The sequence below is a fragment of the Grampus griseus genome, assembly GCF_964374135.1.
Source record: "Grampus griseus genome assembly, chromosome: 11".
Classification (NCBI taxonomy): Eukaryota; Metazoa; Chordata; class Mammalia; order Artiodactyla; family Delphinidae; genus Grampus; species Grampus griseus.
The window spans coordinates 70,200,305-70,219,825 of NC_139005.1; positions in this window are offsets into that span (position 1 = coordinate 70,200,305).

Genomic DNA, 19,521 nt, shown 5'->3' on the forward strand with positions numbered 1-19,521 from the left:
AATAAAGAAGCATGTCATATGATCAGCTCAATTAATGAGGAAAAAGCATTTGTAAAAATTCCACACTCATTCATGACAAATATTCTTAGCAAACAATGAAGAGAATAACTTTAACATAATAAAGAACATACTTTTTCCCTAAGTTCAGGAGGAAGGCAAGAATTTTCACCGTTACCACTGCTGTTCAACATCGAACTGGAAGTTCAAGACAGCGCAATGAGGAAAAAAACAAAAGAAACAAAAAAATACAGATTGTAAAGAAAAAATTAAATCTATACACAAATCTGTTTTTAATATATAAAAATCCCAAAGTATCTAGAAAAGTTAGTGCATTTAAATGTGTTAATCTAGGATATGAGGCCAAGATACAAATCAGTAGTATAGCCATAGTCCAATACAGATAGTAATAGCATGTTTTGATGTCTAGACTGTCTAGTGCCTGCTATGGCTCTCTTTTTTGGGGAATCTATTAAGTTATTGAGTTTATTTTTCCATAGGAGCTTCATTACTAATATTTATTGTTATAGAAAAACCCAAAAATAAGTTGTTGACAATTGTATTGGGGTTAATTTACATACAAAAGTACATTAATCAGTGAAGCAAGAGATTTTTGCAGAGATTGTGCTGATTTTGATAGATTCTTGTATTTTCTTAAGTAAATTATATTTTTGTATTCAAATTGTTTCTGCGTTGAGATATATCTATATCAGAAATGATTAGATGCATCAGAACAGTAAATTAATCAGATACATCTCTACATCTTTAAGATGTTCAGTAAACTTATCTGTGAACAAAGGATGACTTTTCATTTGTTCAAGTATACTCATAAGCCTTTCAGTAATCTTTTTCTCTTACAGACATGGTATATTTTTAAAATACTAATTGCTTGGCATCACATATTTTTATTGCTCTTTAAAATGGGGTTTTCTCTTTTATTTATATCTTGGAAACTATTTGTGTGTATGAAGGAAGTAGGAATGAGTAGAAGCAGCAGCTGCACTGTGATGCAGACCTGACAAAGCCTCTACCTCGTGGGGAGCTCTGCAGGTCTGCCTAGGATATTACCTCAGGACAGGTGATTCTCTGCAGCTGAGGCAGATCCTCATGGTGAGGGGAGCTCAAGCATACCTCATGAGTGCACTTGCCACAGCTGGGCCACAAGTCCACCTCTGAAAAGGGATTTGAGTAGGGCATTTCTCTACCACAGCTGGGAATCATGATTTGACTTTCCACGTTCCACGTTCCACGTTCCACGTTCCACAAGAAAGCTAAGGGCAGGAACAGGACAGAGCTAATAAAAGAGCCGTGAGGAAACACAAACCAGCAGAGGATGGAGAGTCTGAAACGTAGAGTGAGGAGACAAGAAGTTTTGGAGCTTTTTTGAGGTAAGTTTTCGAGTTTTGTCAAAAATTTAAAGGTACATGGCAATTTAAAGTAAAGGTACATGGTATTTTAATCAATATTGAAAAATATTGATTTCTTTGGCAAATGATTTATTTATTTTGCAAATTTTGACTGCATTTTAAAATGCAAAATGATGTTAGAGTGGAATACGGGTTGGAATGAAAATAGTTTTTTTAAGTAAATTTTCAAGAAAATTGAGTATATTAAAATATTAGGAAAAAGATCCAGAGTAAAGGAATATGTTAAAGATACAGAGAAAAAGGAATTGATAATGAGAAAACGTCAAAGAGCCGCAAGCTAGATATGGAATAATTATTTTTGAGAATATTTAGGGACATTTTATCTAGTGTGACTGTAGAAAAAGATAAAAATGACTGTGTGTCAAGTAAGTTCATGGTGTTTGTGGCAATAGCTTAATGAAATATTTATTGTGTTAAAAAGTTGAAGTCATTTACTGAAAATGAGGAAGAAATTGAAGGTTAAATTTAAAGAACTTAGGGAAGCCCACCTCTGAGTTAGAGCTGTGAAGATTGAGAGAGAAGGCTCAGAAAGGAAATAACAAGATTTCTGGGCTGTATTGAAAGCCCATTTAAGCTTGGAACCACAAATGTAAAACATCCGTGTACAGCTGTGTTATCCAGTACGGTAGCTGGCAGCCATATATGTCTATTAGATTTAAATTTAAATAAAATAATTCAGTTCCTTAGGTGCACTAATCACATATCTACTGCTTAAGAGTGACTAGTGTGTACTCTACTGGACAGCACAGATACAGGACATTTCCAACACTGCCAAAAATTCTGCTGATCAGTCTAGACTAGAGAGAGAGTTGGGTAAATTGTCTGCAGTGCTGTTTAGCAGCCTAGGAGCAACAGCTGAGACTGAATACTTTTAAGTGGCTCCAGGCCTGCCATTATGCTTACCTGGGCAGAACAGGAGACTGATACTAAATCAAAAGAAAACAAAAATGTGTCTTATAAAGCCTAGACTGCATATAAAAAGATGAGAATTGGAAAGCATTGATGCATTAGCAACACTCAGAGATGCCAAGGACTTTGGCATTTGATCAGGCTGAATAACAGAGTAAAAAAACTAGGAAGATCGTGCTCAGAGTGAGGAAACTTTAAGATTTCACACGTGGAATTGTTCTTGGTGAGGACAAAGCTCAGGGTATGCTGGAAGTGGAATAGATTTGTAGGTTCATTGGGGTTCAGAGAGTCAAGAAAACATAGTAAAGGACAAAAACTAATTTGGATGCTGAGGTCACATAAGATTATTGGTTTGTAATATGTAGGAAAACAGTCTGATAAATATAGAAATGAAGAATAATAGGAGTAATACAGTCAAGTGACAAATGACCCTTAAAGAAATAGGCATGGAGAAACCTATGGGCTTGGAAACTAACTTTAGATTAGGCTTATGAACCAACCACATTGGTTATATTTTAGTCTATCATTGTCATATTATTTTCCCTACATATGAATGAGAAGGCAGCAAAGTAAACCAGAAAATCATGAGCTATAGAGATAAATAAACCTGGCTTCAAATCTCAGCTCTATATCATTTGCCTGACATTTAATTTGTAGTAACATTATATAACTTCATTAAATGTACTTTCTTCCGCCTTGAAATGGAAATTGTAATACGTATCTTCAAGAGCATCATGTGGATTCAATAAAATGATGCACTGACTGGCCCATCTCCTACTTAGCCCTCTTCTTTTTCACACTGTGCTCCAGCCACACACTTGATTTCAATTCCTTGAATGCACTATATTCATTTTTACCATCGCCTTTGCATTTCTGTATCAACTAGGGTTCCATCAGGGAAACAGAATCAGGAGGATAAATATATAAATATATATTTTATTGCAAAGAATTAGTTTACAGGACTGTGAGGGCTGGCTAAGCAAATCCAAAATCTGTAGGACAGGTCATCAGGGAGGTCGGGCTGGAAACTCTTGTGCATGTGCTGAAGCTATAGTTCACAGGTGGAGTTTCTTCCTAGCAAAAAGAACTTCAGTTCTGATCTGAAGTTCTTTCAACTACTTGGATCAGGCCCACCCAGAAAATTGAGGATATTCTCCTTAAAGTCAGCTGATAGTAGATGTTAATCACATGTACTAAATAACTTCACCGCAAGACTTAGATTAGTGATTGATCAAATAACTGGTGTTTGATTGAGTAGCCTGACACAAAAGCTGACCATCACAACTCTTTAACCCAATGCCTGGAACACTTTGCCTCCTTCTTCATGTACCTAAAGACTGCAGACCTAGGTAGATCTTTTCTGACTGCCCTATATAATATACTTGTCCACTTATTATAAATCTCAGCAACCATGTTTATTTCCTTTATATTTGTGACTGTTTTGTCTATTTGTTTTATTTCCTGTCTCCTACAGTTGCCTTAAGGATAGGGATTATGCCTCTCCAGTTCACTACTATATCCCACACATGTCACACTGAACTTGGCACATAGTACATAGTAGAAGCCCAATGAATATTGAATAACTTAAAATGTCTGGAAAATAATAAGCATTCAGATAAGTTTCCAACTTTCTTCATGGGTCAGACTTCATTGTATGATTAATGAATAAATTAATGGATTATTTTTCTTTTTCTGCTCTGTCTTAAACTATTTATAGGTTTCCTTACTCTTTACGCACTATATACACACGTATCCCTAACATCCCTTGCCTCCCAATATGTGTATGAAGGCAGTTTACTTGAAAAATTAAACTATTTCATGTCATGTTATAAAATGTGATGCATTATGTTTTAAAATTTTGATCATTTATAAATCGACAATCTATTCATTCCATAAATGTGAATAGGTTTTTGCAGTTTTTAATGTACAGTATATTTGTTCATTTTCCTTTCTTGCTTGCCTATCCCCATTAGCCTCTTCACTTTTTCTCTATCAATATCACCACTCTGTCTACTTCTTTTCACTCCTGGAATGTGTTTTTAATATATTTACCCATGTTTCTGTAATTATAAGCAAACAATATAGGATTACATCATATTAAATGCTGTCTTGTTTTCTCAATAAAACCTTATAGAATCAATCTATAGTAGTTCTATAGTATAGAACTAGTATAGTTCTAATTTAACCTTTTTCATAGCCACATGAGAATATATGGTACAGATGTACCATCATTTTTTTTTTTTTTTTTTTTAGCATTTTCTCTATTTATAAGCATGCATTCTATCTCCATATCTTAGCCCTACTATCCATTTTTCAAAACACATCCTGGAAACTTTCATTACTTCTTTTTCGATGGGATATAACCAGGAGAATGACTGAGAGTAGCTTTCCAAACAAGCTGTATAAATCACATTTCTACCAACAATGACGTGTAAATTCTTGCCACAAAGAGATCATATAGCTTTAAAAAATTTTTTAAGTCTGATTGATGTAAATTGATCATTTTATTTTACTTTGAATATTTGGATTTGTGTAGCAGTTCTCTTCCTACCATTTAATATTTAATTGTCCAGTTGTAAACATAGGTAAGTCTAAATGTTTTTCACTGAAAAGATGCTTTTTTTTTTTTTTTTTTTTTTTTTGCCGTAAGCGGGCCTCTCACTGTTGTGATCTCTCCCGTTGCGGAGCACAGGCTCCGGTCGCGGAGGCTCAGCGGCCATGCGGCATGTGGGATCTTCGCGGACTGGGGCACGAACCCGTGTCCCCTGCATGAGCAGGCGGACTCTCAACCACTGCGCCACCAGGGAAGCCCTGAAAAGATGCTTTTAAGACCATACTTCTTAATTTATCTTTAAGGATTATGCATGTCCTTTTGGTTATTGGTGTGTCTCATCTAAGACTGTGGTGATTGAATTTGTCACATCCCTTAAAGAGTACTCTGAGCCCACATTTGGCATGTGTGCTAGGAAAACTGGGTGATTACATAATTTTTTAAACGTTTTTTCTGAAGACATAAAAAGTAAAGTTTACTTGAAAATTAGACTGCTTTACATTATGTCATATTATGAAACATACTATGTTATGTTTAAAACTTGAGTCATTTTGAAGTCAACAATGCTTCTAAGCAAAACAATAAATATCACATTTATTCATAAAATAGAAATATTTCAAAGATTGATAGAAGCCAAAACTTTTTTTTAAGTGACAGAATATAACTGAAGTTTTCTGCTTATTTCTACTTCTTTTGGCAGAAGTATATATGTACTAAAATTGATCTTTTTAGTATTAGTAAATATATATATTGTAGAAATAAATTACAGGAGCACTTGTTTGCTTTAAAAATACATGTGTGCTGAAAAAATTTTAAAGATCTAAGCATATTTCTCAGTTCTGAATATAACAATGGATCAGTTTCATTAGGAGATATGAGACTTATACCTATGCTTGAGTATTCATTTCTAATACTAAATGCTTTTCTTTTTTTACTAAATTATCAGAAACTGTAACTAGGACACACAGCTATGCTGTAAGGTTACATCTAAGGACACATTTTTGATGTTAAATAAGATAATTTTGTCTTCATTTAAAATATAAGGTATATGCAAAATGTAAATATAATTTCATATTGTATACTTTAAAAACAGTTATTACACTGAATTCTGGAAAACTTTCTCAATTTACAATGTCTCGTTTCACTTATGAATTTCACAAATATTTCAGACACTTGTCTTTTGTTGACAATAGCTATAGTTGAATTTCTAATTGTGTATAGAAAATGGCCCAAAATAATCATACAACATGTCTGAGCTTCTATATTTTACCTACCTCCCATCCCAGGGCTTACTAATTGGTGTGCAAATTCACCATAGGTTTCTATCAGTTGGAATCAGCCAGTAGGGCACTGAAGATAACACAGTGGTGGTAGAAATGAATATGAGATTTGGGGATAAAAATAAGGGTAATAGAAAAATTAGTTTGGAGGTTTGGCCCTCTCTGGGCTTGAGTTCCCACAGCTATAATATGACATGATGACTAAAGCCACACAAGAGTGCCACATAAAAATGCTAGGAAGTCTCCTGTTTCTGAAAGTCATACCTCATGTGTTATCTTTTGTGGCAAAAATCATTTGCTCATCACTATTATGGGGTAATAACTGTGGAAAATTTTGTTTGCTTCAGATATTTATTAAATGTAACTGGAAAAATTTTAACAAACTTATTGATATTAGGGTTTTTTGGTGGTTTTTTTCCTTAAAAAAGATCAATAGACTATATATATATATATGTATATATATACACAGAGAGAGATTGTCAAGTGAAGTAAATTTGGTATAATAATTATTTTGCTAGTTTTCATGAAATAAAATGATTAAGGTTTGACCCCTAGCCTCAATGAAGTAGAGTTTGGTAAAGACTCTACAAAAGATTAATAAGGCCATACAAAAGGAAAGCAAGAAGTGAGGTTAAAAGAAAAAAGTCAATGCGGGACTTGTAGTATTTCACATCAGAAGACAAAATGTAAAACCAGTTTTCTTAATATATATTTTCTATAATTCAAAAGTCTACTTTTTTTTTTATTTTTGTGTAGCATATCCTCCTAGCAAATACCTATACTACGTTTTATGCACGCAGCCTTACTTAAATGCTTATAGCAACAGCACACATTCTGTCTTCTTTCTAGATTCTTTTTCTTTCTCATTAAATAATTCTTTTTATAAATTTCACTACCTTAATCTTTATATTCTGTAACTTGTTAATATGAAAAATCAGTACCTCTCAATGTGTACCCATGAATAAATGCACCACATACACAGTCTTTTACGGAGAGAATTCAGGGTCTATGATAGAAGGAAAACTTTTAGATAGGTGTGTCTTTCAACCCATTTCATATCACATTTTCCTTTTCTGGCAAGTTTTAACCATAGAAAATTTCAAATATAACCATATAGGCACACATTATCTGCCATGTATATTGGTAAATTGTCAAAAAAAAAAATGTCTGTTTATTTGCTTCACAATTTCTGTGCTGGGTATGTAATGCACAAATTTGTATTGACTGTGTATACTGTTTTCTGTGAAGGTGAGTAAAGCAAGACATGTAATAAAGCATTTTTGGTGCTAAAATGCTACATCAGGCACCTTAATTTGCTGCAAATAAGACTAAATTAGAGTTTAAAATGAGAACATTGCCACCCTGTTCTCCTGGTAGCAGTACAGCATCCTAACAGCATGTAAGCCATCACAAGATTTAGAGCTCAACTCAATCAGTGGCAACAAAATTAGAAATAAATAGGGGAGGATCAATACAAAGTGTTGTCTGGAATAATGAAACAGCCCTTGGCTGGAAAAATCTATTTTATTCTTCCTTTAGCTAGGTGTTCTGGAAATACCTGACCTAGCTCAATAGAAACTGAGTCTACTTTGTTTATGAAGACAAAGAAGAGTCAACAGTAAATACTATATATTATATGTAAATAGAAACATATATGCATGTATACATATATCTTTTTTTAAGATGAACTGACAGAACAATAGGGAATTTAGGGAACAGTTTTTATTATTAAAATTATATTATCGTTAATTCAAATTGATAAGGCTTTAAATATATCTATCATTTCATATGTTGACTGGTCTTATTTTTTCGTGAATGTATTTTTTCAAGTTTAAGAGTTTATGATATTTGCAAGGCTACTTACATGAGGAGCTTCTAATGAATGTTAATGTCATGATATGTAATCTATCATGAAAAAGGAAAAATAAGCAAGGTTGCTCATTATATTCTAAGATTTTTGAAGTGCTGGATCCAACTTGTGAACTAAGGAATTTTGTACTGACTGTTAAGAAGTACTGGTCCCTTCCCTCGTGTGATGGGGGCCAGGATACATTAGCAACGTAACTTGTCAGAATATTGGCTCTAGCTTCATCCCGAAAGGTCAGAATTAGTGCTTAGTGGAAGAACCAGCCATTTCTATGGCATTATCAAGGGGTTAGGGTCCAATCCTTTCTGGTTGCATCTATATGATGGAGTCATCAAGTGACAGATGTCACCATATAAGCCTTCTTTCTTATTTGGTGAAAAACCAAATCTTCAAGCTGCATTGTACGGGGAGATCAGCTTGTTGCTTTGTGACCACCTAGAGGGATGGGATGGGGGGGTGGGAGGGAGACGCAAGAGGGAGGAGTTATGGGGATATATGTATACATATAGCTGATTCACTTTGTTATATAGCAGAAACTAACGCAACATTGTAAAGCAATTATACTCCAATAAAGATGTTAACAAAACAAACCCAAACCTTCCCTTTGATAACAGAGGTGGGAGTGAAGTCTTAGTGTCCAAGCCTTTCAGTTGACCAGACTGAGTTATCTATCATAAGCCATGAACCTAAGCCAGTTTCTATAATACTTTGAGGATGGAAACCACTTTTCTAGCAGGCCAGTCAGAAGATGATCAGTCGTAAGAAGTTATCATTCCTTTCAATATTTTTTTGTTTGAAAATGGCTTTAACACAACTGGCTCTTGGATATTGACTAAAATCGGTGCTTATCTGAATTTTTACCTATAAATTAGAGCTATGAAGAGATGAGACTATTCCCTTAAACATGCCCGATGAAATCTTGAATTTACAGTGTATCTACCATAACCAAATATAAATTTTAAATTCTATGAGAATAAAAAGGTTTTAAGTGAAGATTTTTAAAAGTCACATGAAAAAAATCTTTCTAAGTAAAGACAAAAGCATCACCAGTTGATATAAATGTCTCTCAGCTTTGTAAGGAACATAAATATCAAATTTCTATTTCAAGAGGTTATTTCTTTTCTCATGGGAATTGATACTTTAGATAAATATTAGTTGTTGAAATCTTGTACTTTTGTTTTAATTCAGTCATTATTTGCAGTTGTAAACTTTTTATTAATTATCCAACAACTGTGTTGTCTATTAAAGTATAATATACACAAACACATGAATACAACCAAAACACCCCTAAAATTCATCCTCATTGCTTCAAGATATTTAACTGTAAAATATATTTAGAGGGAAATTTTAGAACTCTTTTTCAAACTTTTTTGAAAAGTTTGATTTTATACTCTCTTTATATATAAAAGTCACTGAGATAAAAGAAATATAATTCCTTAATTTTTAATAAAATATACTGATTATTCTGTAATACTTCATCTGTTTTTTCATTACTTTCTTATTGGATTTATATTTAAAAAATATAAAACCTCAGATACCTTCATTTAAATATCATTATAGTCAGAGTGACTTTACTGGAATGACAACTATTTCAATGCCAATTATTTTAAGTTGGCATTCATTTACAGTATGTGATTTTTTTAAAAAAGAGTTTTCATAGAAAAAAACTGTAAAATGATTTTAAGGCTACAGTCTCATCTATCACTATTTCTAATTTATGCATACAAATTCAAATGAGCTTATATTTAGTTAATCTACCAAAGCCAGATGTGTAATAAGTCATTTCAGAAAAGAAATACTTTGCCATTTTAACAGCTGGAAGTAATATAATCAACAAGTCCGAATCAATCCTCTCTATAGCCTGTGGTGTTTATGACAAACGGAGAAAGACCATACCATCTAATTATCACCTTAGGTCTTTGAATGGTGAAGAAATGTCACTGTTGTACCTCAGCTGTGGGTGATAATAGGAAACAGCTGCTTCATTTTCCATCCCTTCACGATGTTACCTGGGACATCATCTCTTTCTCAGCTGTTCAGAGTTAGGTCACTGTTTGTTATCAAAGTTCTTAACCATTTGGAAGGGACTTATTTTAAGGAATAAAACAGCATTTATCCAAAATCTTTTATGGACATTCTGAAAATATGTAAAATAAAATTGTAAACTAGATTTTTCCATAGCCAGAATATTATAATCCGATGTACCTTTAAAGTCTCACTTAATTTGGTCCTAGAAGTCAGGAGAGGTTAAGCACTAAACAAAACTAAAGTGAGGGGAAAGGGTATTTTCTTGCTGGTACCTTTTTTTCCCCCCCTTTTCTCTGTAGAATTCTTGTTTTTGTTTTTTATTTTTTCATACAAGAAGGATTAGATATGTTTCTACCCTTGTTGCAGATTTCCTTAATTTTTGAATGTTTTAAAATTTCAATTAGTGTCAAGTCCCTGCCTCCAACTTTGAGCTAGACAAGTTGGTTAGAAAATTTACTCTGAAGAACAAATAAGTGGAATTATCCAGAAAACCCTAGGAAAAGAAGAACAAGGAGAATGGCACATAAACAGAGAGACTAATGAAAACAGTTCACTGTAAATATAGCATCTTAAACTAGCAGAGAGAGAATGACATTTTAATAACCAGTGTTGGGGGGAAAAAAAAACCTTGAGTTCATTTCACCATTTTATAAGAGTTTAAACTCCCAATCTTTCCTCTTTGGATCAAATATGTAAATGTATCAAATGTACAATAAAATTAAGAGAATAAAATATGAGTGAATTTCTCTCCAACCAAGGAATATGGGAACTTCCCCAGTCATGACTCGAAATTCAACATCAGTATAAAAAAATATGAATTTGATTTTATTTTAAAACTACTAGGCAAAAACAAGCATAATGAAAAGCTTATGAGAGCTTTAATTTCCAGAATTCCAAGTAAGTTGGAAAGATTATTCGAAGTTATTTATTTATTTATTTATTTTAACGTCTTTACTGGAGTATAATTGCTTTACAATGCTGTGTTAGTTTCTGCTTTATAATAAAGTGAATCAGCTGTACATATACATATATCCCCATACCTCCTTCCTCTTGAGCCTCCCTATCCCCACCCATCTAGGTTGTCACAAAGCGCCGAGCTGATCTCCCTGTTTTATCTGACTGCTTCCCACTAGCTATCTAAAATTCTAAGTTTTTTTAAAAAATGATAACACTTGATCAAACATGCTTTTATGGGAGTGTGTTTGCGTAAAATCTAAGCTTAGTCACCTCCCAGTTTCTCTAGCCTCAATATTTAGCAGTAACCTTTGCTTTTCACAGCTAGGTCTTGATTTCATCATCTCACATTTAATTGTACTTAATTGTATAATTACTTTTCCTGATTAATAGCCTGTATCTTCAGCATTCACACCACTTACATTTAGTCATCATTTAATATTTATTCTGGTATTTTTGAAATATTTCATTAATCTTTCCCTTCCATTTCAAGAAAAAATGTTTTATAGAGAACACTTTTTCTTCTGCCCTGACTTTGAAATTTATACGATAACCTTCTCAGTTTCTCAAATAGATGATAATCAAGTAGTATATGTTGAGTAACTACAGGCAAGATGGTCAAGATCACAGGTCTTTAGGGCCAAACCCTATGCCATATTCAAGATACACATCAGTACAACTGTTCTTATTGAAATAACTATTTTTTCTTCCATTAAACTAACACTTTTTTTTTTTTTTTTTTTTTTTTTTTTTTTTGCGGTACATGGGCCTCTCACTGTTGTGGCCTCTCCCATTGCGGAGCACAAGCTCTGGACACGCAGGCTCAGCGGCCATGGCTCACGGGCCCAGCCGCTCTGCGGCATGTGGGATCTTCCCGGACCGGGGCACGAACCCCTGTCCCCTGCATCGGGAGGTGGACTCGCAAGCACTGTGCCACCAGGGAAGCCCTAAACTAACACTTTTATATACTTAACTATGATCCAAATACTAAATTACACTCTCAGTATACAAAGAGCATCTTGGCCTTCATGTATATACTCTGTATCAGGAAGCAATAATATACTGTCATTTATAGAATGATATATTTAGCAATAAATTCGACATCAACACTTTATTTTTATAATAAACTTCTAACTATAAAATACCATGCAGACTCCTGCTACAATGACTGTGTATGGCACCAGTGGCAAGTAGGAAACTATTTCCTGGTATATGTACCTTTGTACACACACCACACCACACAAAAAAATATACCCACACACTTTTTGGAGGGGAATGAAATAATAGTATACATACTTGTTTTATTCCTTTTATAGCTAATTTTTTTTCACCATTCTCAGGCATATTTTATTTGTTTTTAACATCTTTATTAGAGTATAATTACTTTACAATGGTATGTTAGTTTCTGCTGTATAACAGTGAATCAGTTATACATATATCCACATATCTCCTCCCTCTTGCATCTCCCTCCCAACCTCCTTATCCCACCCCTTTAGGTGGTCACAAACCACTGAGATGATCTCCCTGTGCTATGCACCTGCTTCCCACTAGATATCTATTTTACATTTGGTAGTGTATATGTGTCCATGCCACTCTCACTTTCTCCCAGCTTACCCTTCCCCCTCCCCATATCCTCAAGTCCATTCTCTAGTAGGTCTGTGCCTTTATTCCTATCTTGCCCCTAGGTTCTTCATGACCATTTTGTTTGTTTGTTTTTCAGATACCATATATATATGTTAGCATACGGTATTTGTTTTTCTTTTTCTGACTTACTTCACTCTCTATGACAGACTCTTGGTCCATCCACCTCACTGCAAATGGCTCAATTGCGTTTCTTTTAATGGGTGAGTAATATTCCATTGTATATATGTGCCACATCCTCTTTATCCATTCATTTGTTGATGGACACTTAGGTGGCTTCCAAGTCCTGGCTATTGTAAATTGAGCTGCAATGAACATTGTGGTACATGACTCTTTTTGAATTACGGTTTTCTCAGGGTATATGCCCAGTAGTGGGGTTGCTGGGTAGTATGATAGTTTTATTTTTACTTTTTTAAGGAACCTCCATAGTGGCTGTATCAGTTTACATTCCCACCAACAGTGCAAGAGAGTTCCCTTTTCTCCACACCCTCTCCAGCATTTATTGTCTGTAAATTTCTTGATGATGGCCATTCTGACTGGTGTGAGATGATATCTCATTGTAGTTTTGATTTACATTACTCTAATAATTAATGATGTTAAGCATTCTTTCATGTGTTTGTTGGCAATCTATATATCTTCTTTGGAGAAATGTCTATTTATGTCTTCTGCCCATTTTTGGATTGGGTTGTTTGTTATTTTGATACTGAGCTGCATGAGCTGATTGTAAATTTTGGAGATTAATCCTTTGTCAGTTGCTTCATTTGCAAATATTTTCTTCCATTATGAGGGCTGTCTTTTCGTCATTTATGGTTTCCTTTGCTATGCAAAAGCTTTGAAGTTTCATTAGGTCCCATTTGCTTATTTTTGTTTTTATTTCCATTTCTCTAGGAGGTGGGTCAAAAAGGATCTTGCTGTAATTTATGTCATAGAGTGTTTGGCCTATGTTTTCCTCTAAGAGTTTGACAGTGTCTGGCCTTCCATTTAGATGTCTAATCCATTTTGAGTTTATTTTTGTGTATGGTGTTAGAGAGTGTTCTAATTTCATTCTTTTATCTGTAGCTGTCCAGTTTTCTCAGCACCACTTATTGAAGAGGCTGTTTTTTCTCCATTGTATATTCTTGCCTCCTTTGTCATAGGTTAGTTGACCATAAATGCATGAGTTTATCTCTGTGCTTTCTATCCTGTTCATTGATCTATATTTCTTTTTTTTTTGCCAGTACCATACTGTCTTGATTACTGTAGCTTTGTAGTATAATTTGAAGTCAGGGAGCCTGATTCCTCCAGCTTCGTTTTTCTTTCTCAAGATTGCTTGGCTATTTGGGGTCTCTTGTGTTTCCATACAAATTGTGAAATTTTTTTTCTATTTCTTTGAAAAATGCCAGTAGTAGTTTGATAGGGATTGCATTGAATCTATAGATTGCTTTGGGTAGTATAGTCATTTTTACAGTGTTGATTCTTCCAATTCAAGACCATGGTATGTCTCTCCATTGTTTGTATCATCTTTAATTTCTTTCATCAGTGTCTTATAGTTTTCTGCATACAGATCTTTTGTCTCCTTAGGTAGGTTTATTCCTAGATATTTTACTGTTTTTTTTGCAATGGCAAGTAGGCAAGTGTTTGTGTTTTCTTAATTTCACTTTTAGATTTTTCATCATTAGTGTATAGGAATGCAAGAGATTTCTGTGCATTCATTTTGTATCCTGCTACTTTACCAAATTCACTGATTAGCTCTTGTAGTTTTCTGGTAGCATCTTTAGGATTCTCTAGGTATAGTATCATGTCATCTGCAAACAGTGACAGATTTACTTCTTCTTTTCCAATTTGTATTCCTTTTACTTCTTTTTCTTCTCTGATTGCTGTGGCTAAAACTTCCAAAACTATGTTGAATAATAGTGGTGAGAATGGGCAACCTTGTCTTGTTCCTGATCTTAGGGGCAGTGTTTTCAGTTTTTCACCATTGAGAATGATGTTGGCTGTGGGTTTGTCGTATATGGCCTTTATTATGTTGAAGAAAGTTCCCTCTATGCCTACTTTCTGGAGGGTTTTTATCATAAATGGGTGTTGAATTTTTTTTGAAAGCTTTCTCTGCATATTGGGATGATCATATGGTTTTTCTTCTTCAATTTGTTAATATGGTGTATCACATTGATTGATTTGCATATATTGAAGAATCCTTGAATTCCTGTGATAAACCACACTTGATCATGGTGTATGATCCTTTTAATGTGCTGTTGGATTCTGTTTGCTAGTATTTTGTTGAGGATTTTTGCAACTATGTTTATCAGTGATATTGGCCTGTAGTTTTCTTTGTTTGTGACATTTGTCTGATTTTGGTGTCCGGGTGATGGTGGCCTCATAGAATGAGTTTGGGAGTGTTCCTTCCTCTGCTATATTTTGGAAGAGTTTGAGAAGGATAGGTGTTAGCTCTTCTCTTAAATGATTGATAGACTTCGCCTGTGAAGCCATCTGGTCCTGGACTTATGTTTGTTAGAAGATTTTTAATCACAGTTTCAATTTCAGTGCTTGTGATTTGTCTATTCATATTTTCTATTTCTTCCTGGTTCCGTCTCGGAAGGTTGTGCACTTCTAAGAATTTGTCCATTACTTCCAGGTTGTCCATTTTATTGGCATATAGTTGCTTGTAGTATTCTCTCATGATCCTTTGTATTTCTGCAGTGTCAGTTGTTACCTCTCCTTTTTCATTGCTAATTCTATTGATTTGAGTCTTCTCCCTTTTTTTCTTGATGAGTCTAGCTAATGGTTTATCAATTTTTTTCTTCTTAAACAACCAGCTTTTAGGTTTATTGATCTTTGCTATCGTTTCCTTCATTTCTTTTTCATTTATTTTTGATCTGACCTTTATGATTTCATATCTTCTAACTTTGAGTTTTGTTTGTTTTTCTTTCTGTAATTTCATTAGGTGTAAGGTTAGGTAGTTTGAGATGTTTCTTGTTTCTTAAGGTAGGATTGTATTGTTATAAACTTCCCTCTTAGAACTGCTTTTGCTGCATGCCATAGGTTTTGGGTTGTCGTGTTTTCATTGTCATTTGGTTTCAGGTATTTTTTGATTTCCTCTTTGATTTCTTCAGTGATCTCTTGCTTATTAAGTAGTGTAATGTTTAGCCTCCATTTGTTTATATTTTTTCCAGAGATTTTTATGTAATTTATATCTAGTCTCATAGTGTTGTGGTTGCAGAAGATATTTGATATGCTTTCAGTATTCTTAAATTTACCAGGCTTGATTTGTGACCCAAGATATGATCTATCCTGGAGAATGCTCCATGAGCATTTGAGAAGAAAGTGTATTCTGTTGTTTTTGAATGTAATGTCCTATAAATATCAATTAAGTCCATCTTGTTTAATGTATCATTTAAAGCTTGTGTTTCCTTATTTATTTCCATTTTGGATGATCTGTCCATTGGTGAAAGTGCGGTGTTAAAGTCCCCTACTATGATTGTGTTACTGTTGATTTCCCCTTTTATGGCTGTTAGTATTTGCCTTATGTATTGAGGTGCTCCTATGTTGGGTGCATAAATATTTGCAATTCTTTTATCTTCTTCTTGGATTGATCCCTTGATCATTATGTAGTTTCCTTCTTTGTCTCTTGTAATAGTCTGCGTTTTAAAGTCTATTTTTTTCTGATATGAGAATTGCTACTTGAGCTCTTTTTTTATTTCCATTTGCATGGAATATCTTTTTCCATCCCCTCACTTTCAGTCTGTATGTGTCCCTTGGTCTGAAGTGGGTCTCTTGTAGACAGCATATATATGGGTCTTGTTTTTGTATCCATTCAGCCAGTCTATGTCTTTTGGTTGGCGCATTTAATCCATTTATATTTAAGGTAATTATCGATATGTATGTTCCTATTACCATTTTCTTAATTGTTTTGGGTTTGTGATTGTAGGTCTTTTCCTTCTCTTGTGTTTCCTGCCTAGAGAATTTCCTTTACCGTTTGTTGTAGAGCTGGTTTGGTGGTGCTGAATTCTCTTAGCTTTTGCTTGTCTATAAAGCTCTTAATTTCTCCAGTAAATCTGAACGAGATCCTTGCTGGGTAGAGTAATCTTGGTTGTAGGTTTTTCTCCTCCATCACTTTAAATATGTCCTGCTACTCCCTTCTGGCTTGCAGTTTCTGCTGAAAGATCAGCTGTTAACCTTATGGGGATTTGCTTATGTGTTATTTGTTGTTTTTCCCTTGCTGCTTTTAATATTTGATCTCTGTTTTTAACCTGCCTCTGCGTGTAGGTCGCCTGAGGGGCCAGACAGTTCGTGCCCAGACAGGACGGGGTTAAAGGAGCAGCTGCTTCGGGGGCTCCGGCTCACTCAGGCCAGGGGGAGGGAGAGGTACGGAATGCGGGTTGGGCCTGTGGCGGCAGAGGCTAGCATGACATTGCAACAGCCTGAGGCGCACCGTGTGTTCTCCCAGGGAAGTTGTCCCTGGATCACGGGACCCTGGTAGTGGCGGGCTGCACAGGCTCCCGGGAGGGGAGGTGTGGATAGTGACCTGTGCTTGCACACAGGCTTCTTGGTGGTGGCGGCAGCAGCCTTAGTGTCCCGCCTCTTGGGTCTGCGCTGATAGCCGCGGCTGGTGCCCGTCTCTGGAGCTCCTTTAAGCAGCGCTCTTAATCCCACCTCTTCGCGCACCAGGAAACAGAGGCAAGAAAAAGTCTCTTGTCTCTTTGGCAGCTCCAGACTCTTTCCCGGACTCCCTCCCTGCTAGCCGTGGTGCACTAACCCCGTTCAGGCTGTGTTCGCGCAGCCAACCCCAGTCCTCTCCCTGTGCTCCGACTGAAACCCGAGCCTCAGCTCCCAGCCTCGCCCACCCCGGTGGGTGAGCAAAGCTTCTTGGGCTGGTGAGTGCTGGTTGGCACTGATCCTCTGTGAGGGAATCTCTCCGCTTTGCCCTCCCGCCCCTTGTTCCTGTACTCTCTCTGCGGCTCTGAAGCTTCCCCCTCCGCCACCCGCAGTCTCCGCCCACGAAGGGGCTTCCTAGTGTGTGGAAACCTTTCCTCCTTCACAGCTCCCTCCCACTGGTGCAGGTCTGGTCCCTATTCTTTTGTCTCTGTTTTTTCTTTTCTCTTTTGCCCTATCCAGGTAGGTGGGGAGTTTCTTGCCTTTTGGGAGGTCTGAGGTCTTCTGCCAGCATGCAGCAGGTGTTCTGTAGGAGTTGTTCCACATGTAGATGTATTTCTGATGTATTTGTGGGGAGGAAGGTGATCTCCACATCTTAGTCTTCCACCATCTTGAAGCTCCTTCTCTAAAGCTACTTTTAAATGTCATGGCCATATCAGATTTTTCTTGAGTTCCATTTTTCTTTGACTTTAGTGAAACATATCTTATGTGTTTTTCTTCTTGAGGTTTTTTTATTGTTGCTTTCCCATTTTTATGGTCCCCAAGTTGTTTCACGGGATTCTTTCATTATTTTTTACTAGTTTACTTATTTTAAAATGACAGTACCATAGATGCTTGCTATTATTTTCACCTTGAATGTGGCAAAAGCATTGTCAGAATAATTGTTTTTAGGGTAAGATAGAATTTCAGTCTTTTTTATTTTCAAATTGAACATGTATTAATCGTCTGAAATTTCTGGATTATAGTAGGAAATTAAAGAATGTAAAATATGCTATTTAATCAAGCAGGATTAAACTTTTCTGATAGTTTATTTGAAAAACAATTCTGTCATGAATTCTTTTTTCTGAAAGGAGTTTAATCTTTAGTACATTTCCATTTTGTTAATTCCTCTACTCTTTTTTTAAAAGAATCCTTAAATACGTTCTCAGAAAAAAAATGAAGTTTCTCTAGCATCAGAAATAAATGAGTTGTGCTTATCCATCATCAAGTCCACATTTATTGAGCATCTACCATATGTCAAACACTGTCAATGACTGAGGGTAAGGAAGGGCTTAAAAGTGCCTCTGACCAGTTTGATTTTAGATAGAAAAGTTTCCTTGGTTTTAAATAAAATAGCATCAAATTCAATATGCTTGGTGTTTGGGGTGTCAAAATACCCAGATATGGTGAGTCACTAAGAGATAGGGGCTACTTTGTTAAGTAGCCACTAAAGTTAAATAGATTTTACCTGGTGGCAATGGCATTCTCTCCCTTGCCCGTTGTCCTTCACCTCTGCTCTCCTTACCCTTGTCCTTTGTCAGTTGTCTGAAGTTCCTCAGGTTCTTCAGAGGGCCTTTGTGTCCTGTTGCCTCCTATACCCTTTTCCTCACTCATGTATCATGCTGTTTTAAATTCTCTGTCTTATGTTAATTTACAGTGTCTTTATATTCTTCCTGACAGTTTGTTGATTAATAACACTTTCTTAACCTCTGATCTCCTTTATTTAAAACTTATCAGTTTATTTGGACATAGAATTGCAAAGCCGATTTTCTGGTGCCAGTTTATAACTATATCTCCACCAACTAATTGCTATACCAACTCTCTCCTACTGGTTTGACTCTGAAGTTCAGAGGAACTTGATAGCTGCGGATAAGATATACTTTAGACACCACTTATCAGCTAATAAACATAGTTTGTTCATTTGTTCACTATTTATATTTTCAGCAACTTTTTGTGATAGGCTCTGTATTTTTTGGTAGAAATGCCCATTGAATCTGATAAAGTCACTATCTTCATAAGGTTAAGCTCTCCTTTGTGGGGGAGAATAAACACAGTGAACTGTACTAAATAATATAGTGTATAATAGTGATAAGTGCAATATTATAGTGTAAAGCAGGATAAAGGGACAGAGATTGATAGAAATGAGAAAAGCTAATCTTCTATATTCTAACATTCTATAAAGAATGGTTAGGTGATTTCTCTCCCAAGAAGAACTTGACCCAGATGGACAACGGGCAAATGCTCACGCAAAGAGCTGTA